At 39.4% G+C, this 25,181-nt stretch overlaps 1 pseudogene across 1 annotated transcript; it reads left to right on the forward strand.

The window, feature by feature from the left end:
* The first annotated feature begins 18,398 nt into the window (after window positions 1–18,398).
* Window positions 18,399–18,916, forward strand: LOC308522357 (small ribosomal subunit protein eS10-like; annotated as a pseudogene). Its single transcript has one exon. The product of its transcript is annotated as a small ribosomal subunit protein eS10-like (transcript).
* The last annotated feature ends 6,265 nt before the right edge of the window (window positions 18,917–25,181 follow it).

Consider the following 25,181-nt stretch of genomic DNA (forward strand, 5'->3'; position numbering starts at 1 on the left):
GACCATGAGAGCTCTGTAATAAATATCAAATCAGTCCATTTGAGATCTGTAAAGGGCTTCTTTCAGATATGAAGACTCCAGAGCAACAGTGAAGCTGTCTTTACTCAGGTCCTTTGAAATTTAAAGCGGTGATCTTAGACCACCAAGAACTGCAAGACATGCCAACTGATGTTTATAACAACTTAGCCTTCCTGTTCTTCATATTTGATTTTATTAAAAGTCTGTCAGGGAGTATATTTAACTTTGATGTTTCCAACAGGAATTCATTGTCTAACTTTTATTTTATGTTTTAAGAGGCAGATAATGAAAAGAATTATTCTCATGCTGTATTTGTACCTCGGGCTATCTCTACAAAGAAAAGAGGTCTGAAGTTATTATTGTGGTGTGATTTTCCTTCTTAATAAATTATATCCAAAAAGGTAGAGGTGTCATAAAAATGAGGTTGAAAAGGAATTTTCAACATGATTTTGATGGACAGATGAAAGCATTTGCTATTATTTATAAAAGAGGATCTATTTAAAAGGAACTCCTTCTCAATGTAAGGTAGTTAAGAACTTAAAAGGGAAAGGGGGCCACTTTTATGTAATTTAGATGTTAGATGCTATATGAAGAAATCTCTTCATTTGCAGCCCAGCAGACAAGGACTGGCACACCCCAAAGAAAATTTTAGTGGAAATTAAGTGGTAGTGAAGCTGATTAAAAACAGATAACACTTTATTTGCTTAGAACTAGCAAACTACAAAAATAAGGTCAATAAAGTTTCATTGCAAAAAATTATTGTTTTTAATTTGCTGTCAACACATTTTTAGAGTTAAATTACATAATTTGAACTCTATTCATTAATTTAATAAAAGTAGGATTAATAAAAATAAATTTGTTGTTTTTCAAACCATGAATTCAACCCTGAAATTGGGTGGTCCCTTCTGCCAATTTGGAAAAAGTCCAATTTCAGCATGCACACTCTCACATCCTCATAAGTGTATTTAACGCAAAGTTCCTAGCAATGTCTTGTCCAGGTAAAAAGCAACTTTGCAATAACAACACAAGAAAACTCAATGAGCAATTTCCATAGTTACTTCTCTCACTTATCACGCAGTTTTTTAAACCAGCCATTTTGCATTTCTGAATGTCTCACTTTGGACCAATGTATAATGTAAATATTTTATTTTTCCATGCATTTTTTAAATAGCCCTAATAGGGTATCATTTGAATACTATAAAATTCATCCATACAAGCAAATAATATTTAGTAAATTTACAAAGTTTTGCAACCATCACCACAATCCAATTTTAGAACTCCACTCATGTTTACATTGTTTTATTTCTGTTTTTTCTTTTTTTAGTATGTTCATTACCTGCTTGTCTGTGATATAGAGAGGGTTTCGATAAAGGCTAGATAAAGGAAAAGGGAAATGATATTATAGGCAAAAGGATTAGGGTTTATTCATTTTTTTTTTTGTTCACTCATCCATTCATTCACTTAACAGTTATTAAGTCCTTAGTATGAGCAAAACATAAAAGTGAGTACTTATACTAGAAAGATTTTTCAGGAATAATCTGGTGGGTGGACAAACAATTTAGCCTAATTAGCATATAAACATGACAGGTGCTATCATAAGGGTATCCAGAGGACATAATGGGAGCGCATAGGAGAAGCCTAAAGGCAAGTAGATCAGGGAGCGCTTCCTGGAGGAAGGCCATTTTGAAGGATGGGTAGACAGAGAGGCAAAAAAGAGCAGCAGTGCTACAGCATGAGTGCTTGTGTCCTCACAGCTCTGTGCCTGCCTCTAAGCTTATTGATTTGTGGCATTCAGCAGGCACAGAAGAGCCTGGAATCCAGGACAGGGCAGGTGAGAGGAAAGGTGAAGGTAGAGAAGCAAACAGGGACCAGATTCCAATGGAACTGTGAGAACAGGCTTACAATATGTCTTTGTTTGTAGGCAAGGAAATTAGATTACTTATTTGATTTTCCTGGTTATGAGGATTTGAAAACCATTGTACACTGTGACACTTAGCCTTCTGCAGGGTTACTGGGTAGTAATATCCTAATATAATTTGGACTTTATGTGAGAGGCTAGGGTTCTCATTGTATCTTTCAAGATCAATACATGATTATCGATTAATCTGACTTCCATATGTTTTACATGGACCATAGTTCAAAAATTCTGACTGTGGGAGAGAGGTGGGGTAGGTGGGGGTGTTGTGAGGGGAAGATACTAATGGCATTTGTTAATTAGTTTGATAACAGAAAGAATTTCTAGCAATGTTTTATATTTTAAGTATTTAATTTGACTCTGGTCATTATTCCAGAATTTACTCTAAAATCAAGGTTTTGAGGAGGCTGAGGGAGGGACCCAAATATGATCTCTAGGGCTACCAGACTAATACTGTACTTAATGTGGGCTACATATTCTTTGGGTGTTGACATTGCAGGTCCAACATCTGCTTGAACACAATACGTGCTTCTCTGTATCTCAGAGCCAAGAAGCCAATGGAAAAAGCCTCAGTATGTATGGATTCAACAGGCTGTGTATAATTAGGATGTGCGCTTCATGCACTGACCCCCTGGAGGAGAGCTGGCTCAATCCATTGGTATGGATTGTTCTGGTAAGTGTGACAGGATGGCCAATTACGGTCCATCCTGCTAAGATGACTATTGTTTCAAGACAACTGAAATAGGTCTGGAGTCTTTTACTAGCCCATCCTCTGCCAGAAATGTGAATGCTGTCCTGGCCTGGTGAACCTCCTTAATCAGAAAATATATTTTATTCCATGCATGACACTTCTGGTCAAATAAAATTGATCGTTCCAATTAAGATCCAAACATGGTTTTAAGAAAACTTTAGAGAAATCAAATTCTAAAGTTTTATGTTTTCAGTATTTAATTTGACTCTGGTCATTTAAGTTTTTGTTTGTTTGTTTTTTTTAAGTCACCTGAATCTACATACTAGGAAGTGCTGTGGATGGTGGTGGATAGGGCAATCCCTCTTATCTAGTCTGACACTAATAAAGCCATTAACACGGTCCAATTGGAGCGACAATGGATAAGGAAAAAAGAGCTGAATTCCTTAAAATCAGTCCTATTAAGTTAGACAGATGTCAAGTTTAATAAATCTAGAGACCTTAAAGACTCACAAACGTCCTTTTCATTTTATTTATTTATGTGTTTGTATCTTAGTTGTTTCAATACTCTATTTTCATGGATAAAATTATCCTTAATAGATATTAAGTAATCAGAAAGGTTTTTATTTATCTTACCTTATAATAGAAAAGCTTCCTAGTGCACTATTTTGAAAATTTAAGAATGAGTGTGCACACAAGGGTAAAAAAAAAATATACATGAACATGATAGTAACTAGGCCTGTTGAGCCTTTTGTTAACAAAGTTGGACACTTCTTCCAACTATCATTTAAAGAATGAATTAGCTGATCCTCTCTAGCTATTTCTTTCTCCAGTGGCAGATACCTGGGAAAGTAAATATTTCACAATTAGAGATTGATTGCTTTGACTTGTACTTTCCAGCTTCAGTGATAACAATCTCAAAAGAAGTCACATATGAACACTTACAAGTTTAACATCTTTTTCTTATAATATATTCTTTTGGGTTGAGAACAGAGCATGCTGATAATGGGCATTAGCAAGGACTGAGTGGAAAGAGATGAGCAGAGAAAGGAGGAGAGGAGAGGCTGGATTTTGAAAACTGACTTCATGACATTGCTTGGGGTTTGAGCAGGTCTTTGGAGTCATTAATTCTACCAGTAAATATTTGTTCAATATCTACTCTATATTCAGGATTGTGTTCAAAATTATCTGCCATTTTCCCTTTGGTTGGACCGTACAAATTGTTGAGTAAAGATTGTGAAGATTGTGGGATTCAACAGTTAAGAATAATCTATGATAACTCTCCTGCCTTTAGCTCCCTGACATGGGCCTTACAGCTGTAAGCCTCTATCTTATCTCTATAAAAATAAAAATAAGAAGATAAACCACTTATGCATCCTTCTAGTTAAAACTAATAATTTTATAAGTTAAAAATCTATATTTACACTGAGGTTGAATAAATGCAGGTTCTACTTCAGATCCTAGAGCACAAGGGACTCACAAACTTTAGGCAGGGGAGTTTAAACCTCATGTTCCTCATCTGAACCATGAGGATCCTTCTTAGATTTTCCCCATGTGGTAGTTGTGAGGATTTTATATATGAGACAGAAGTGAGGGCTTTGTACATAGTGTGTGGGACAAAGGAGGAAGCACCAGTAAGTGATGAATGTTATTGTTGCCTCCATTTCCAGGAGGATAAACACAAAAGAGAAAAAAATATTAGGAAGGGAGCACTTGATCTAGCCAAGGGGTGAAGAGGGCCTACTTAAGATGAAGGCTGTGGAAATGGGAATTGTGTTATTTTTTTAAAAGAAGAATTGAAAAAAAAAATTATAATGATAATGCAAGAAATCTAACCAAGGCAAAAAGTACCCCAATACAATTGTTACCTCAGATGTATCAGTCCTTTAAAATTTGTTCATGTTACCCACTTCTTGTTTACAAGCACATATAAAAACATAACCATAATAGAGATGTAATTGTGCATTCTCTGCCTTTCTGTTATGTGATTAAATTACTCATTTATCTGATATTTATACACTAAGTTGTTCTAGATATTTTCATTATAATGAATATTGTGGCAATAAAAATCTTTGTGCTTGTAGTTCTTTGTCTTTGGGCTGTTTCTTAGAAGAAATTTCTAGAAAAAGAATACTAGGTCAAACGATATGAGCATTTTGTGTCTTCAAGGGTATTGCCAAAAGCTTTCCAAAAGGGTTTCCCAATTTGTGCCATCACTGATAGAAAATGGATGGTATGTACAGTCTTTCAGACAACCTCATTGACAGCCTTAAAGTAGTGTCATTATTTTTAATTTTTTCTCTGTAATAGATGTCAGGTGTCATTTAACCTGCATTTCTTGCATAGCTAGTAAGGTTGAATATTTTCTCACTTTTGTTACCTAACCATATTTCCTCCAATATAAAATTTTTTTTTGTTCTGGCCTTTCCCTACTTTGATGTTGGAGCAAAGAAGGGAACCTATTATGCTCAGACTTTGTTCTTGGCACTTTAAATGCATTATCTCATTTAATCTCCAGCACCTTGGCAAAGTTGGTATTTCTACCTTCATTTTATAGAGTAGAAGGCTGAGTCTTGAGGAAATTAAATTCCATGCCTGAACTTAAATTCCTGATAAGTGGCAGTTGTTAGATATTTTTCTAATCATTTTATATGAGGTTTTATATAATATAAATATTAACTCTTTGGGGAAAATATTTTTAGCAAATATGGATGACAATCTGTTATTTTCTTTTTTTTCTGAAATTATGCTATTTTTTGCTCTGCTGAAGCTTAACATTTTTCTATGAAGTGATGGATTGACGAGATACTAGGGTGGTGGATTGGGTCTCAGCTTCTGTTTTATTTTGGTACCAAGATCAGTTCAGTGAAGATTAGAAGCAGCCAAGAGACAGAACTGTGTGTGCATCATTTGCTAATAATTCTATAATGGAAAGTGTCTCCCAGCCCCTCCCCTGATTTCCCATGGGATGGTAGAGTGGCCCGTGAGCCATTTAGAGGTCATCTGTGGACGGGCTGTACTCCTAAGCCTCTTGCTGGGTGGTCTCCAAGTGGTTGCTGTGTGGTCACCATATTACTGCTTTCTTCACTTCTGCCAAAAAATATAAAGAGCCCGGTGATTGGCCACATATTAGCCTGTTGGCCCTCCCAGTAGGACCAACAAGGATTATGGCTGGTACCCAGTACAGATGAGGTCATTAGCTGTTGAGTTGAGTATTATTTCTATTCAGAGGAAGGATGGAATCTCATTGAAATGAAGAGATGCTGAGATTGTAGCTCTGTTGTTAGGAGCATCATTTGGAAGTTTTTCAATGGCCTGGCCTAGAAATGGACAGTGTGGATTAGGGTGGGAACGGCAGTGCCAGAGGCTGTATTTTGGAACAAAGGAATTATAAAGGTCTCTTTCTAAGTTAGAAAGGCTATATGTTACATGGCCTCTGGATAATCCCAACATATCATTTAGTCTGGTCGGCCTCATCATGTAACTGACTCCAACCCAGCTGTCAGGGGCCATGACATCATTCTCAGGCCTGGGCCTGGTAATGCGGGAAGATCCAGCAGCCTGCTGTTTAGAAGGCTGAATCGAGAGAATAATTAAGGGAAACCTTTTCACCAGGGGAAAAGTGAACTCCCTAACATCAGGCCTACAGCCAACATCGCCTGGGCTATCAAGTTCTGTCCAGCTCAGCTTTGCAGACACTGTGGCAAAGTCTGAAAAAGTGCTTTTGGCTTTCACCCTCATCAGAACACAAGGTATTTTTCTTGATAGCTGAGAAATAGCAGCAGTTTCTTTCTCCCTCCCTGAAAGATGGATGGTTGTTCAGTGATGTGGCGTGGAACAGAATTCCCAGTGTCCCAAGCACTCCTTTTCTCAGGTACTTCAAGGACCAGAGGCTTTTAAAAATGGCAACTGAGTTGAAATGGACTTTAGAAATGTCCTTCTCCCTTGTGTCTGTGTTACCTACCAAAACTCTGATTGCATTGTTGGGAGGGCTGTGATCGCATAAAGTGTGATCACATAGGGGCCTCATCCAGAGAGAAAGTTGGAAGAAATATTTGGGTGAGGGTTGATGACATCTTTCTTTCTATATCTGGTCAATGTGAGATACATATGTTTTCATTGAAAACTTGAGTTTGTAGAAGAGGAAGCTGAATTGGCTGGAGCAAATTCAATAGTGATGGACAGGACACCCAGAAATTTGACACATCTACTGAGATGAGCTGGCCTGTGAATCCTTGTGGTTAATTGGTGGGTGGCTGGTGGTTTTGCCACTCTGTGGGCTCCCTGAAGGGATTGGAGCCACACCCGCAACAACACTGCTTAATCATGAACAAATTATAACTTTGTCTTCACATTCTGCCTCACAAAAGGAATGGTATCCATCATTTAACCATAATATATAGTCATGATTTCAATTAGCTCAGTGTTTTCTCAACTGCCTCTTGTTCAAGTTGGTGTTTTCTCCCTGAGATTCTTAGCTTCTCTACAATATAAACCTCATTTGCTTAAGTGTTTTAAGCAAAGTGCATGCAACTTGCACTCAGGGGCTCTCTAACTACTTTTGATGATGATGATGGTGACTGCTGGCCAGTTGTCCCATGACTGAAAGCCAGAACCCACCATATTCTGGGTGGCAAACATTTCAAGGCCTGCATATCACACCACTGGCTGATTGTAACCTTGGGGCTAGTTAATTACAAGCACTGTCCATGGCAATCTCCTCTCCTGTTACTAAGATGTTCCTTTCATCTCCCGACTTCCTGCTTCCTGCATTCCTGTTATTTATAGCATCCCAGGAACCAACCACTCCCAAATTTCTCAAGCGGATTTACAGTTGCTACTTGCAATTCCACACCCAGTTCACGCCTCCATCCATTGAAGCCTGTGTTCTGCTAGAACCCATCTGTCCTCCCAAAGGTGGATAGTGACATCTTTGTTCAGTCCAAAAGCCTGTTTCTGAGTTCTTGACTTTTTGACCAATTTTTTCCTATTTGTCTCCTTTGCTCTGACTGTTGACTTCTGGGATCATTCAACTTTTTCTCTTTCTTCTTGGCTCTCTTCTTCCTGTGGCACCAAAATATGACTGATCCTAAATGCTTACTTTTTTCTGAACATGTTCTCTCAGTGACCAGAAGCAGAACAGTGGCCATGACTATCACCTCACGTGAATAATGCCCAAATCTCTACTTCCAGACCCAAATCCCTCAAACTTTATACTCACATGCTCAATCTTTTGCTTGCTCTTTGTTGGAGAGCACACGAGACTTATTTGGAAAGTTTGTAAGGAGGACATTTTGATAAAAGGGAAGTGTGTGGAAGGCCACCTGCCCTGTTTATTGGAATTCCAACTTAAGGGAGACATAGGGGAGTGTTGAAGGTGGCGCCCCTAATTATTCCTTGACATTTCCAAACAAGTCTGTGCATGTGCAAACCCCTGGGTGTTTACTGGAATCCTTATGCTTAATCCCTGAATGCCCTTGCCTATAGAACAATGTCAACACACGTGTCTTCCCAAGATTACTCACCCTACTGATTGTATCTAAAGATAAAAACTGCAATAAAAGGCTAATGAGGCAGGCAATCGAGGCTGCTCAGGCCGCTAGAGCCATGAGCCCCTTAGCCCTCTCTTTCACAGTGAAACTGTGTCTGAGTAATCTGTTCATTCATCGTTCAGGGGCTGCTGGTCAGCCCCAGCAGCTCTTCACCTGCACAGTCTGCTTAACACTTCAGACTTCACATGCCTGTCACTGAACTCACCTTTGCCCCTGACTGTGCTCCTTCTGACATCCCCACTTCTGTTAATTCTGCACCACCTTCCAGATACTTCAGAGTAGACTTTCGAAGTGGGAGGCAAGCCCTGTTTGGGCAAAGTCTCTTAAACCCTTATTTTTATTTCTATTCTTATTACCATATCTTACCTCCTTTTTACTTCTTGCCTGGGTTTTTGCAACAGCCTTCTTGCCAGGCTTTTTCAACTTTTATTACCTATCCCAATACACTCAAGGTGAGCGCACACCCCCCCCCCCACACACACACACACACAGCACACTGTAATGATGGCTTGCAAAGGTGGCGATTCTCAGTTACCAGTAATAAATGGAGTGTGGGGGTTATTCTCCACTAAGAGCCATATAAAAAATCTTTGGGATCAAGGTAGGCAGTTTAAGAAAAGCCCTATATGTTGAACATAATTTCTCTAAAGCTATTATATTCACTTTTTGTTTGTTTTTATATGCTGCTGACAGATTAATTTTTTTGTTACTCAGTCGAGATTAAGATACAATTCTTTCCCTGCTCAAAAGCCTTCAATAGCTCTCTTTTGCCTACTAAATATTCCAAACTTCTTAACCTTGCATCCTTAACAAACCTTATTATCATGACTTCTCCATTTTCTTCTATGCTTACCCTATATTACAGCCAAACTGAGGGATGTTTCTGAACGCACCCAGGCTGTTTCACCTGGTAGTGTGGTGTTGGACCACACCACCCCTCTGTTTGTCATGCCCATTCCATTTGGATCTAACATCATTTCTATTAGGATGTTTTCTTGCTCCTGGGGTTTGAAGGACCAAAGAGGTCCTTGTAATCTCCCATAAGACATTGTAACTCTCCTTCAGCATGATGTTATACATATTTATAGAGGTATCTTTTCTCCTATAGCAGAGTATACATTTCTGGAGAGCAGAAGTCCCATTCCCATTTTTTGGTACCCAGGACCTGAGTGAATTATATCTTGGCTGTCTATAATATGAAGTTTCTGAATTTTGTTTCATTCTTTATTTATTATTTACGCTGTTCTACTCCAATAAAATATTTTTAAGTGGCTTAACATAAAAAACTTAGAACATTAAAATAAAAATTAAAAACCAACAGAAGAAACCAGTTAGATCAGGGAGCAACGAATTACAGCTCATGGTCCAATTACGCCCACAGCGCATTTTTTAAATATATATTTTTATTGATTTTTTACAGAGAGGAGGGGAGAGGGATAGAGAATTAGAAACATCAATGAGAGAGAAACATCGACCAGCTGCCTCCTGCACACCTGCCACTGGGGATGTGCCCGTAACCAAGGTACATGCCCTTGACCGGAATCGAACCTGGGACCCTTCAGTCCTCAGGCCGACACTCTATCCACCGAGCCAAACCGGTTTTGGCCACAGTGCATTTTTATAAATAAAGTTTTATAGAAGCATAGCCATCTTCACTTATTTACATATTTTCTGAGGTTGCTTCCATGCCAGAGTGTCAGAGTGAAGTAGCGGTGATAAAGGCCATATGGCCTGCAAAGCTTCAAATATTTAGTATCTGGCCCTGTATAGAAAGTTTGCCAGCCTCTGATTTAGATCAATGATTCTTAACTGAGGTGAGGTGAGAAAGGGAACAAAGGAATGGAGGGGAAGGTGCACATTCAGGATAATCTAGTTAAAGAATCCTAGTGAGAATTCTGGCTTTTATAGCAAACCATTTACTGATGAGAATCTGCTCTTCTCCCAGGGTAACATTCTTGCTCAATACAGAGGCTTTTAGGGGGGGATTTTAGTCGCATCTGGGTCAGTGCCCTACTGTTGTAGTGAATCAGTGTTACTGATGAGGCTGTGCTGTTTCTTTCCAATGTGGCAGGCAGGAAGAAAATGGGAAACAATTTATTTAGAGAAGGAAGAACATTATTTTACCAGGAGCTCTTAGTAAGGCAGTGATGCAAATTGAAGAGTAGATTTAGTTCTTTGGTTTCCAGCTGTCAAAGCAAAAAGCAAACCTGACAAGTTAGGTAGTTCTCCTCGGCTAACATATAGAAGTGTACCCATTTGCTAAAAAGGACAAATTTCTCAGTGCTGAAATCAAGAAGGAATGTGTTGAATTGTCTCTGAGAGACAGAAGAGACAATCATTCAGCTACAGTTTTGCAAGAGATCTAGTCAATATATTGAAATGAACAATTCTCATTACATTAAATTGTAATTAAGGAAGTAGGTTAGTACAGTCCAGGGACATTGGTTATTGGTGCCCTAACTTGTTATGGGAATAGGGATCAGAGAATCTAGAGGACTGGGTAGTTAATTGTTCCTCCACTGGAACATTAGTTGGCTTTGGCAGGCCCTGAATACAGGTCAAGTAGGTATAGAATTCCAGTGAGTACCGGGAGTGCAGATTTTCTGGGATGATGACTAAAGACTAATCCATAAACTGGAGGCAGGCGGCAAAGCTGACATTCTGGTGGGAGAACAGAGAAGGCTTGCACATTTTTGCTTGGCTGGCTGACCAGTGTGACTCCACAAGGTAGTAGGTAGTAGCTATGGGCACCAGAGCAATTTTATATAAATCTGTAGGGGCAGTAAAATAACTGAATGAAGGATAATGATGGCAGTAAATAAATCATGAACTATCAAAGGAGTTTATAAGGTTATTAACACCTGCAAAAGTCATCTTTAAAACATTATTCTGGAGTTCAGAAAATGATATCACTTTAACTACCCACTCATTGTGTCTATTTAATTACTGTAGACAGAGATTATAGGTAGGTTTTATTTTAAAGAATTAGTATTTGACTTTTTTATAGGCCTCCAGAAAATAATGCAAATTATGAATATGCACACATGCTATTTTCCTATATAAAAATTTTTGAAAATATGAAAGACAAAGCTTATATTACATATACATATCTTGAAATGACAAATGCTTTCAAAGGTTTATGGAAGTTTTTTTGTCAATTGAACATGAAATTCGAATTTCCTTTTCTTCTTTATATATAGTGTACACCAAGGTAGCAAAAATATTTGTTGGCTATTAAATGGGAAAATAATTCAATTTTTAATGATTTTTAATCTTCTAAGAAATTCTGATAAAGATGGCTTTAGTAATCTAGTATAATTTTGAATCATCTCATGAAGGGTAGAGTTATAGTAGATAAAAGGATAATTTTATAAATGACATTCATTTAAAATATATTAATATGTAATTTCTCAGTCTAGCAGACTCACATTATCTTATTTACATGACATGTGTCCTTCCAAGCACACTGAAGTCAGGGATGTCTCAAGTTGATTCTCCAAAAGGTTTGCAAGTTTTAACTTGGTATGATCCATGTGGTGATAGCCAAAGGCCAGGTTAGAGCTCTGACCATGGAACAGCTGTCATATGACCTCTCAGGTATGTGAAGATTTTGTCTTAAGGGCAGTTTAGTTCCCCACAGAAAGTGTTTAAGTAGGGGAGTGGCATGATTAGAGCTGCATTTAAAAGAATGCATTGCCCCATGTACAGAAAGGATTGGAGATGGACGTGGGAGATTCATTGGGAGGTCATTGTAGCAGCCCCGGTGAAGGATGCTGATAATTTGAACTTGATTGTTAGCAGTTGTTGAGAAGAATGAGATATATTCTGGAGATAGAGTTCACAGATTAGATGTGAACTCTCGGGTCAGGGCTAACTCTGATGTTACTGGTATGGACTATGAGTCTATATAATGAAGTCAAGTGTTGAGGGAGGGTCCTGCGAAAGAATAACCAATGCAAAGTGGGAAGAGATATCAGAAGTTGACTTTGGACTTTTAAAATACCTATGAGACAACCAAGGGGAAACACCAAGTAGTTAGTTGAATATTCAATTTTAAATGCTTAAAGAAGAGGCTGGGCTGGAAATCTAAATTTGGGAGCCATTTTATATATTTGGAATTTAAAGCAGTATGTCATTGAGTTTGCCTAGGAAGAGAATATGATATTGGGGGGGGGGGGGCGGGGAGAGTGTCCAGGACACTCAATATCAGGTGGAAAAGAAGAGCCAGCAAAAGAGATTAAGGAATAACCAGAGAGAAATGATAGCAAAACTTGGGGACACAGTGTACTGTTAAGAAATCCAAGAGGAAGAAGAAAGAAGCAGGTGATCATGTGTCTTGAATGCTGGTGAGAAGTTCAGAATGAAGATGAAAACATCTCGTTCAATCAAGCAATGTAAATAAGGATGGTTTTTAGTGTGGGCAGATATCTGACTGGAGTGAAATGCAGAGTCCATGAGAATAAAGAAGTTGAGGCTAAAATTCTAATTGTGAGACTCTTGACCTTCCAGGGTCCTAGATGGAAAAGACAATAGCTGAAAGATGCCATGGGGTTCAGGTTTTCCCAGACTTCCAGTGAGAGATACTAGATCATATGTGAGTGATGATGAGAGGAGTTTAAAGGTTGATGATACTGCAGACAGAGGGGCTCTTTGGGTAACTCTTGGCCTTTGAAAGGAGGAGGGATATTTCTTCATTGTAGCTGAAGGAAAGGGCAAATGGTTGCAGACATTTGGTGTAAGAAAGGTGTATTTAAATGCACACTGCATGATATTTTTGAATAAATACTCATGTTACAATCATGATTCATAAATTCTAATAAAAAGGAGGAAGACTGGCAAAGTGTAAATTGGAAGTAATTCTATGTAAACATCAGTTTGGGTGCTCCTGTTTTCATATCTCCTTCAAACAGAAATGTCTTTAAATTAAAACAAATGGATCTTTTCTTACATCTGCACTTCTGTTGAGTGGTTATAATATTGTAGTTGGTTCTAGTTTTCTCTTTTGGCTTTGATCTGCAGTACATCACTTTTCTATAATTCTACTAAATGGGGGAAAAAATCATTCTCTGTGCACAAACTTTCAGTGCTCATAAAGATATTCATTTGTAATATTAGAGCTGTCACATGCCTACTCCTTCATCTAGCAGTGCAATTTACCTCTACCTGGATTGGCAAAAAGGAAAAAACTTAATTTTACTCTCTACTTTCCTGGCAGTTTTAAAGTTACATAAAAGTAACCTTGCCTCCTCTGGCAGTTCGAAAATGTTGTCAGGCAACCAGTCTATCAAGAGTAACAAGATTGTCTTTAAATTCAGTGATTTTGTTGTATTCATTCCTGTAACAGCAAGACAGCTGCAAAATGATATCCTAATTTCAGCTTCTACTGGGTACAGTCTTTCAAGATAATTCTGGCTCTTGCTTCTCATACTTCTCATACACCAGTAGACTTGGTCAGAGCAAAGTTACAATCTGGGACCTCTTTCTGGGTCTCACCAAGCATACCACATATAGCCAGATGTGTCTGAGCCTGTATTCTGCTTGTCTCTAGTTGCCTGGAGTAATGGTAGTTACTAATACTTATTTAAATAGCATTTTATAGGTTTACTAGAGGCCCGGTGAAATTTGTGCACTGGGGGTGGGGGGGGGGTGTGTCCCTCAGCCCAGCCTGCACCCTCTCTAATCTGGGACCCCTCGGGGGATGTCCAACTGCCAGTTTAGGCCAGATCCCTGTGGGATCCCAGATTGGAGAGGGTGCAGGCTGGGCTGAGGGACCCTCCCCCCCCAACCCCCATGCATGAATTTCATGCACCGGGCCTCTAGTATAATTATATGAAGAAAGTGCATAGTATTTCAAGGTAGAATATGAAAATATATGCAAAAATGGGTTATGCTAGATGTGTGCACTGCAGACATTTTGAATTAAAGTCATTCAGAAGAACCTCAGAGAAGAGGGTGCGTTTTGAATTACGTCCAAAAAACAAATCATATATGATATAAATGGGTGATATAAAAGAAGAACCAATCCCATTTGAGGAAGGGTTTGACTAAAGATCAAGGATGAGTCAGACATGTTTAGAGGTAGATATGGAGATCAGCTGTTTTTTAGTGTGTTCATTTGTGGGTTTTTCTTTTCTTTTTGTGGCTTTAATAATTGATAATATTGAGGCCATATTGTTAAATTCTCGACTACAGAATGAGAAATTTGAGCTAGCCTATGGCCAGGAGGGGCTAAGTTCTAAAACAGGAAAATAGCATGAACTGGTTGGTATTTTTGGAAGATCAATTTGGCACTTAGATTGATTGGACCTTGGAGAAACAGGGGACTGGAATACTAACTAAAAGTCTTCTTGTGATGGTGCATGTATAAGGAAGTGCAGGTATGATCTAGGATGGATTTGGAATCAAAACAATGGATACATGAAGAAGAATCAACCGAATTTGTGAACCAAAGATGAGAGATATAAATGGGAGATAATTAAAAGGGATTTAAATACCTGTTGGTTGGAATGCTTTTGAAATATAAAGCAGATCATATCATTCTTCTGCTCAAAACCCTCCAATAGCTTCCAATGATAGTTAGAATTAAATTCATCTTTACCATGGTCTATAAAACGCTACAAGTCTTAGCCCCTGGCTGCCTAGCTGACCTCCTTCCTACCATCCAAGCTTCCTGTGGGCCAGCCACACTAGTTCCTGTAAAAGTAGCCTACTTATTCAAGGGCCTTTACCTTTGCTGTTTGTTCTCTCTGTCTGGAATGCTCTGCCCCAGATGTTCATGTGGCATCACTGTTTCAGCCATACAGGTCTCTATTCAAAAGTTACTTTTTCAGAGAGGAACTCCATTTTCATCCATGTTAGCTGAAAGCTTCTGTTGCTGTCTATCCCATTACCCTGCTTTATATATCTTTATTGCAATGTATATGACAATATATCCCATACTCATTTGCTTAATGTCTATCTCTTATGTCAGCTCAATGAAGAAGACTTAGTCTGCTTATTTTCTATTGCTGTGTGGTACTTTGTAGGTGCTCAATAAATATTTGTGAATGAATGACTGATTTCTAAACTGTTGGGTGCTAATTAAGTTGTCCAAGATAATAAGAAAACTGATATGAGGACAGAAGATCCTGAGTTTGGTTTTGGTCTTGTGAGTGTGAAATGAAATTTTGGTGCTTAACAGTATAAATATTTTTCTGTTATTTTGAAAATGACATACTTTTTATCCAACAAGTAAATCCTCTCCCCACTCCCATCTCCCCCAAAACAATCTTAAGTACTTTGATGCTTACAGTAGAAAGAACACAATGATCTGATTCTAATCAGGTATTACAAACTTTCAAATAATTTTTTAAATTCATTTTCAGTGGCACCCAGAGCTTTTAAATAGGGGCTAATTTGCACCAAAGGAGATAAAGGTGAGGCATGTTAATTGAATGTTCTATCTATCTGTCCATCTTAATATAAAAATCAATTTCTAAAGTAAAGTTTTAAGGGAAAGTGATTTGCCTAATTTATAGGCCAGACAGTGTTTCCCTGAAGCTGACACCACCCCCACTCCCTCAGTTTCTTGGCAGCCCTGCTCTCTGAAAGGGCCAATTTACTCATCTTTCTGGAGACATTTATGTCATCAAAGCTCCCTCACTGTCATGACAGCAAATAGCACATATATTTCCTTTTCACTTAAAATACAAACACACAGAACATTCTCTTCTCAACTTGCAGCATTGAGGCAATAAGCATAGGTATTTGGCAATCCTGGAAGCAAGTGTAGATGGTACTTTATCCTACTCCAATATATTCAAGTGGAAGTCACCCTGTAGATATGTAAAACCCATGAAGTTGTATTGGAAAGGATTAGTTGGAGCACAGCCCCTCAAGGTGAATGGAATTGTTAGTCTCTGGCCAATGTTGTTGACTGATCCCTTATTTTAATCCCTTGGGCCAGCACAAGATAGTAATGGTGGAGGTGGTGGAACCAGAAAAGATTTTGCACAGCAAAAGAAACCATCAATAAAACAACAAGGAAGCCCACTGCATGGGAGAACATATTTGCCAAAGTTATATCTGATAAGGGCCTAATCTCCAAAATTTACAGGGAACTCATACATCTTAACAAAAGGAAGATAAACAATCCAATCAAAAAATGGGCAAAGGACTCAGATACTTTTTGAAAGTGGACACATAGAAGGCCAAGAGACATATGAAACCATGCTCAAAGTCACTAATCATCCAAGAGATACAAATCCAAACAATAATGAGACACCATCTCACACCTGTCAGAAGAGCTAAAATCAACAAATCGACCAACGACAAGTGCTGGTGAGGATGTGGAGAAAAAGGAATCACTGTGCACTGCTAGTGTGAATGCAGACTGGTGTAGCCACTGTGGAAAACAGTATGGCATTTCCTCAAAAAATTAAAAAGGAACTCCCATTTGACTCAGTAATCCCACTTCTAGGAATATATCCCAAGAAATCAGAAACATTAATTAGAGAGGATATATGCACCCCTATGTTGATAGCAGCACAATTTACAACAGCTAAGATTTGGAAAAAGCCTAAGTGCCCATCAGCAGATGAGTGGATTAAGAAACAGTGGTACATCTACACAATGGAATACTATGCTGCTGTAAAAAAGAAAGGATGCTTATCATTCCCAACAGCATGGATGGACCTGGAGAGCATTATGCTAAGCAAAATAAGCCAGTCAGAGAAAGATAAATATCACATGATCTCACTCATTTGTGGAATATAATGAACAACATAAACTGATGAACAAAAATAGAGCCAGAAACAGAGAAGCATCAAACAGATTGTCAAAATTCAGAGGGAAGGAGCGGGGATAAGAGATCAACCAAAGGACTTGTATGCACGCATATAAGCATAACCAATAAACACAGACACTAAGGGGGGGGAGGGCATGTGCTGGGGAGTGGAGGTGGCCAGTAAGAGGTCAATGGGGGGAAAAAAGGAGACATATGTAATACTATATGTAATACTTTAAACAATAAAGAATTTAAAAAAAAATGAAAGAAAAGAGGAACATGCTCTCTCTGTTTCCTTTGCTGTTTTGAGGCTTACAAACAATGGCTTTAGGAAAACCAAATGTAGCATTGTAGGCTGCATGGAAGAGTTGTGTATCTAGGATTCAGTGGGAATTAGAAACTCCAGTCATGTGTCAGTAAGATTCTCAATGAGTTAGAAGGACTGCATTTGGGTCTTGCTCAAAATTTCACAGTTGTATAAACTGGGCTGAAAATTGTAGATCTAGACCAGAGCTAATGTGAAAATAGAGCTGAGATTTGAGTCCTTATTTGGGGGTGGTTTCTATTTTCACTCAAAAAAATAAAACTTATTGCTTTAACATCCCCCAAATTAGCCATCAGAGTTCTCTGCCTAGTCTCAATGGGAAGCTTTGCTGCTGGTTTTGAGAATGCATTCTCGGTGGGGTGCTGGGCAATTACATTCCAAATAGCAGCCCAGGGTTCTAAGTCATGATTGGATTGTATTTTTGCTGCTGGCGGATGTGGCCAATCAGGCAGCAGGGCTGGGAGCAATGGGGAATAGAGGGAGGAGGAATGGGGTTGCTTTTACATTCCATTGAAATATAATACCACGAGAGTACTTGAAGGACTCATTTCTTTTAAAGTATAAATAAATAAATGCTTGTTAGTCTGTAAATATTTGCCTTAATATACATGGCCTAAAGTGGCACTTTTTCATCCTGTCAACTATTGGAAGTATCAGACTGCAATGTGGAGTGATAGGACAATGTTTGCTTTCTTAGGCATTGATCTTTGTCTGCAGTAGTTTATGGACAGGTCAAGTCCACATCTTTTTGGGTAGGAGATTGGAGCTTCAGGCTGGGAGACAATGGGCTCTTTTTCTAGATTTTCCACAAATGATTGCATGAGATGTCCTAACATCTCTCAGCCTCAATTTACTCATTTGTGTTAAGATGACTTTGGTTTTCAACCTTTCTTGCTATATGGACCCTAAAAAGAATTTGATAAATCTGTGATTCCTTTCCTGTGTGTGTGTGTGTGTGTGTGTGTGTGTGTGTGTGTGTGTGAGAGAGAGAGAGAGACATAGAGAGAGAGAGAGAGAGATAGAGAGAGAGAGAGAGAGAACATAACAAACATAACATATGAAAACAGGATTGGAGTGGTCCATGGGTTCCTACATAAGATTCTGAAGTTAAGATCCTATGAAATGGCCCTTCCTTTATAGCTCCAGTCCCAGACACAGCAGCCATGGTGATGCTGATGCCGAGGAAGAAACAGGTTTCCATTTACAATCTTCTTTTTAAGGTGGGAGTGATGGTGGCCAAGAAGGATGTGCACATGCCTAAACACCCTGAGCTGGCAGACAAGAACATGCCTAATCTTCATGTCATGAAGGCATGTAGCCTCTCAAATCATGAGGCTACATGAAGGAACAGTTTGCCTGGAAACATTTCTACTGGTACCTTACCAACAAGGGCATCCGGTATCTCCGCAGTTACCTCCACCTGCCCCCAGAGATTGTGGCCTGCCACTCTGCACCTGAGACTGGCAGGCCAAGGCCCAAAGGTCTGGAGGGCGATGACCTGCAAGATTCACACTATGGGAAGCCGAAAGAACACATACAGACAGGGTGCTGTGCCCCCTGGTGCTGACAAGAAAGCTGAGCCAGGGCTAAGTGAGCAACCGAATTCCAGTTTAGAGGCAGATTTGGTCGTGGACGTAGTCAACTACCTCAGTAAAGTTGGAGAGATTTATTTTGTGTTGAATAAGATCGTGATCAGAAAAAAAAAAAAGATCCTATGAACTGGATCATCCCTTCCAGAACTACTATGGCATCAAATGCAAATCACATATTTGAACCTAAGACAATTTTATTGTATATTTGTAACCTACTGTCTTACAATTTCACTTCCAACTAGATTTTCTATTCATTGTTAGTGAGACTGATTGTTTCTTAAATCAGGCAGAAAGGCACATTCTCAATTACCTGAAGGTCCCAGGGGGCTGATTTCTAGGGAAGTTCATTACATATACAATAGGTGTGTTACAAATAGAATTAAATGAAGGGCAGTTTGCTGGTCCCTAATGTTGTATCTCCACACCTATCAGCTAATATCTGCCGTAGCCAAAATTGTCTTGTTTACACATTTTCCAGCAAGTTAATTGTTTAGCAGAGAGTTTACACATTGATTATAGACTGATGAATACCATTGACAAACACACTGCTCTTGAATTCACTCAATCAGCAATTTTATAAGCTTTACCCCATGTGATGAAAGGATATTGATGTACTTTAAAAGAAAATCACCACTAACTTCTAGAATTAGAGTACAAGATCATTGAAAAGCTCATCAATTAACATTGCAGTGTAATAGGTAAGATTCAGGGCTTAGAAATCATGTGGATCTGAGTTCAAATCCCAGTTCTACCTCTTTCTAGATCTGTTACTTTAAACTCTCTAAGTCTTGCTTTCCTCATCTGTAGAATGAGATGAAACAGCGCACAACTCAGAGCATTGTAATGAGGATTAAATGAGATATATCAAAGTCCTTATCAAAATGCTTGCCTAACAATCTAGTTACTGTTACCTTTATTATTTTTATCATTATACCTGCATTAATGAAAAAGAAATAGGTTGACACATTGAAATCATTCAGCAAACAATTGTTCACTCTCTGCTGTAGTCTATGCCCTCAAGATATTGTGGATATAGCATTCCTTTGGCTCCCAAGAACACACACTGAACTGTCATGATTTGCTCATAATCTCTGCATATCAATGAGGCCCTTGAGGGCAGACACTATGTCTTATTTGGCTTTCATCCCTAGTTCAAGAAACAACTTTGGAACAACCTCTTGCCAGTCACTATGAGCTGCCTACAGGGTGATGTCTCAGCTTCCATTCCAACTCTTCACGGAAGGGTTCCCGCCTGTCTCTCAGACATCTCTCTTCTCTTTTGTGTATTGTGGACAAAAGCAACCTCCCATCTGATCATAAATTCCTTACTGGGCTGGTCATGATAGGTAGTCATGTCCCAGGCATATAACTTCTTTAGTAAAAGGCTTATATCTTTGCCTTTAGCAAGTCCTGCCCATTATTCCTGTGCACCAAGGCTAACATCCCTTTGACCCTTTGAAATGCCTCTTTTCAGACCCACCCTTCAAAGGTGACCACCCTCAAGAGAACATATGGTTGTTGTGTTTTTTTTTTAAATTATGCTTTTATTTTTATTAAAAGGCATCATAAAGAGAGAGAAGACTAAAATTTGGAGGGCTTGTTTGTCATGCATTCAATTAACAAAAGATTAGTATACAGAATTCATGGAGAGCTCCTAAAAATAAGCGAAGAACACCCTCCTCCCCTGAAAAAGGAAAGAAGCAACAAGAATGAAAAGGCTTTTTCATTCATTTTTTTTTTTTTTTCACGGAAGAGGAGACACCAATGGCTGATCAATATACGCAATGTAGCTTAATTTTATTAGGAATCAAGCAAAAACAGAATAAAATCATAATGGGAGATATATTCACATCTACCAGATTGGTACATATTTGAAGTCTGACAGTTTTAAGTGTTGGAAAGACTTTGTGGGTATAATAGGGTCTCCTGAACACCAGTGACAGGTGATAACAATCGCTTTAGAAAAGAGTTCGGCATGATCTAGTACAGTTGAAAATGCATATTTCCTATGCCTCTTAGGAGTATACCTTAGGAAAACTCTTGTACCACATATTATATTTATACTAGAGGCCCAATGCACAAAGAGATTCGTGCAATAGGCCTTCCCTTCCCCTGGCTGCCGGCACCGGTTTTCCTCTGGCACCCGGGACCCAGGCCTTCAGTCTTCGCGGCTCTGGATGGAGCCTTTAGTCTTCGTTCTGCCACTTCACCCCTGTGTATGCAAATTAACCGCCATCTTTGTTAATGGAGCTGGAGCAAGCAGGAGGTTTCCCTCCTGCCTGCTCTGGCCAGCTCTGAGCTCCTCTCAAGGCTACAAAGTTTCAATTATAGAAGGTAAATAAATCCCAGAATAAAAAGAAAAAAGCAAAAAAGGAGAGGCTGGGAGCTTCCTTTGCCCACCCAGACTGGCCAGGCACCCCAGTGGGGACCCCCATGCTGAAGGAGGTGTGACCAGCCTGCAAACAGCCATCAGCCCCTCACCCAGGCTGGCCAGGCACCCCAGCGGGACCCCCACCCTGATCCAGGACACCCTTCAGGGCAAACCAGCCGGCCCCCACCCATGCACCAGGCCTCTAATATGCAAACTGACCCTAACAGTTTGCATATTGACTGGGAATGACTGGTCATTATGACACACACTGACCACCAGGGGGCAGATGCTCAATGCAGGAGCTACCCCAGCGGTCAGTGCACTCCCACAAGGGGAGCTCTGCTCAGCCACAAGCCAGGCTGATGGCTGCCAGTACAGCAGTGGTGGTAGGAACCTCTCCCACCTCCTCAGCAGCGCTAAGGATGTCCGACTGCAGTTTAGGCCTGCTCCCCGCTGGCAAGTGGACATCCCCCGGGGGCTGCTGGGCTGACAGAGGGATGTCTGACTGCCAGCTTTGGCCCAATCCCCCAGGGAGTGGGCCTAAGCCAGCAGGTGGACGGCTGGGCTGAGGGGAACCCGCCGCCCCCCACCCCCACCCCCCCGCGCCGAGTGCACAAATTTTTGTGCACTGGGCCTCTAGCTAGGTAAGGTATATATATTTTCCTATTTATTGAATTTATCAGGGTGACACTGGTTAACAAAATTACACAGGTTTCAGATGCAAAATTCCATAACACATCATCTATACACTGTATTGTGATAGCACATAGTCTTAAAACTATTCTGTAATCCGATCCACCCCGTGCTTTCTTCCATCTTTATGTAGTCTTCCTTACTTCCCCTCCTTAATCTCAAATGCATAAAAGGAGGTGCAGGCTGTTATTGTTGGAAGCATTTACCTCAGTCTGTTGAGAATGTGCTTCCAGGAGTATCCTCTGTTTGACTCAAATAAATTTTTTAAAAGGGAGGAAGGGAGAATAAGAGAGAGATAGAAGCATCAAAGATGTAAGAGAATCATGCCCCACACTGGAGATCGAGCCCACAACCCAGGCATGCGCCCTGATCAGAATTGAACCATGACCTCCTAGTTCATAGTTCGATGCTCAACCACTGAGCTACCCCAGCCATGTTCAAATACATTTTTATAAAAATTATCTACAGGTTTGAACATTCTCATGTCAACAAATATTAAGCTCCCTCAAAACAACTCTGTTATATCTAATGAATCCAATAATCCGTTCCATGTCTTTCTGACTTGGTACCTGTGGGTGGTTGTTTTGGTTTCTGATGTCAATGACTTCCCTTCCTTTGTTAGTGAGTGATCAGATATCTATTGTGCACCTACTGTGTACAATTCTGAGCTGAACTGTGTTCCCCCCCAAAAAAAGATATGTTGAAGTTTTAGAATGTGACCTCATTTGGAAATAGGGTCTACAGAGGTAATCATCTTAAAATGAGGTCTTTAGGATGGCCTCAATCTAAAATGACTGGTGTATTTCCAGAGGCTGAGTTTGTACAGGGACACTGACACTCACAGAGGGAAGATGATGTGAAGACTCACAGAAAGAGTGCCCTGTGAAGATGAAGAATTGGAGTGATGCATTTGTGAAAGCTAAAGAGCACATAGCACTATAAGAGCTCAGAAGAGACAAGGAAGGATTCTCCCCTATAAGTTTCAGAACTAGCATGGCTATGCTGACACCTTAATTTCAGACTTTTAACTCCAAAACTGTGAGACAATATATTTCTATTGTTTTAACCCACACAGTTTGTGATATTGTGTTATGGCAGCCCTAGGAAACTCTTATAAACCATATGCTAGAACCTTATTTGAAATTTAGAATTAAAAACTTTTAAAATAATAATGTACGTTTGTACCTTCCTTCTCTCATGTGTGAATTATGAATGATGATACACACTTCTTGTTTTTGCCAATGGGCTGGACAAATACCAGGGCACACAATATATACTGATACAGAAACAGCACTGAGTTGTGAAACAAGCTGTGGTTAGAAGCCATTAAGCAGCTGAGTCTAGTTCTCAGCTTTTCAATTGGTCAAACAACGTTTGGGTCATATGGTTTATCTCCCAGATCTCTTTTTGAATTATTCTATGAGGCCATGTTCTGGGTCAAGCATTTTAAAATTATGAAATTTATTTTTAAATAATTGTATATTTACATGCAGTTATAAGAAATAATATGGAAGCCAGGCTGGTGTGGCTCAGTGGTTGAGTGTCGACCTATGAATCAGGAGGTCACAGTTCAATTTCTGGTCAGGGCATGTGCCCAGGTTTCCGGCTTGATCCCCAGTTGAGGTGTGCAGGAAGCAGCCAATCAATGATTCTCTCTCCTCATTGATGTTTCTACCTCACTTTCTCTCCCTTCCTCTCTCTGAAATAAATAAAAACATTTTTTTAAAAAAGAAATAATACAGAGGAATACTGTGAACCCTTTATTCGGTTTCTCTAAATGATAACATCTTCCAAAGCTATAGTAATTGTGCAGTTTTTAATACAAGCTAATCTTATTGGAATGAAATGTTGAAGACATTTTATTTTTTTTGCAGGCAATTCTGTTTATCTACCTGACTTAAACAAGATACTGAAACCCGGTCTCTGATCATCACTATGATAAAATCCTTGGTTTCTTTGCTTTATTGACTATTTTACCCATTGGCCTTTGTCATAAAGTAATTTTAGTTTGATCGAGGAGACTAAAGGAATGCAGACATTAGTCAGTTTTTTTCAGAAAAATGTGCCTGGCAACCAAGGTATGTATTCTCATCATGGTGTGCTGAATTTATAGTAAGGCTACAAGGATAATATTAATAGTAATAGTTATGACTTATTGAATACTTACTATTTTTCAGGCCAGCCTCAGGCTAAGTTCTTGAGAATCATTATCTTATTTAATTCTTAATCTATGAGGTAGATGCTATTATTGCATCCATTTCACAGATGTGGAAACTGAGGCCCAAGGTTTTCAATGAACGGCTATAACTGGAATTTGAACGTAGACTCCAGAGTGTAACTTAGCTGCCATGCCACAGTGCCAATGCGTAAAACTCAACTCATTCAGAATCGTTACTATTTAGTTAAGCTTTCAAACTGAGCCCAAGACATCTTGTCAAGTTCTGCCCGTTACTGGCAAAGTTTTGCATTGTGATTGTGTGGGCACAGTGGTACTTCTTTCTTGCCAATGCCCCAAGTGAGGAGCGGAGAGGAGTCCTCTCCTTCTGATCAGGGCTTTGGGCTGACTCTGCAGTTAAGCCTGGGATCGAGAAAACAAAAGAGGAGGAAGGTGAATGTATGTAGGGCTGGCAACCTCCTTCCTCTCTTCTCCTTGGCCTCTGTTCTGACCCGTGGTGTTCATTTCCTTCTCAGAATGGGAAGAGACTGTCCACCTGGCTTCACTTTCATTGGTGATCAATTATGCCGAGGGGCTGTTTCTTTCAAAGGTCATGCAAAGGAACCCAAACCATGTGCAGTAGGCTCATGTCTAAATTATTTATTTGGTTTGTGTTGTCTTGTATTAATGACCTTGCTTGTTAAAAACACCATAAAATGACTCATAGGGTGGTGTGCTGTTAAGTATCGACTCATGCTAATTAGCCACTTTTATTTTATTTATCAACATGGTTCAGAACTGGAGCAAAAGTCAACCCACTTTAAAATGTTTGTATTTTTTTCCTCTTGGCGTTTGCATTTTCAAACCTTTATGCATTTGCTCCAGGGTAATTCTAAGGCCCTTATCTCTCTTCCTTCATTATCTTGATAACTTCTCTTTTCTTTTGCTTGATAATGTCTTGTTATTTAGCTGGGTCATATTTATGTACATTTTATATATAACATTTCTGCATCCTTTGTTCTCATGAGCCTAAGAAGGGACTATACTGACCAACTCACATTCTGTTACACAATCCATGTCCAACATAGCCCTAATTTAAAATGCAAAT

This window comes from Myotis nattereri (assembly GCF_964212035.1).
Source record: "Myotis nattereri genome assembly, chromosome: 7".
Taxonomy (NCBI): domain Eukaryota; kingdom Metazoa; phylum Chordata; class Mammalia; order Chiroptera; family Vespertilionidae; genus Myotis; species Myotis nattereri.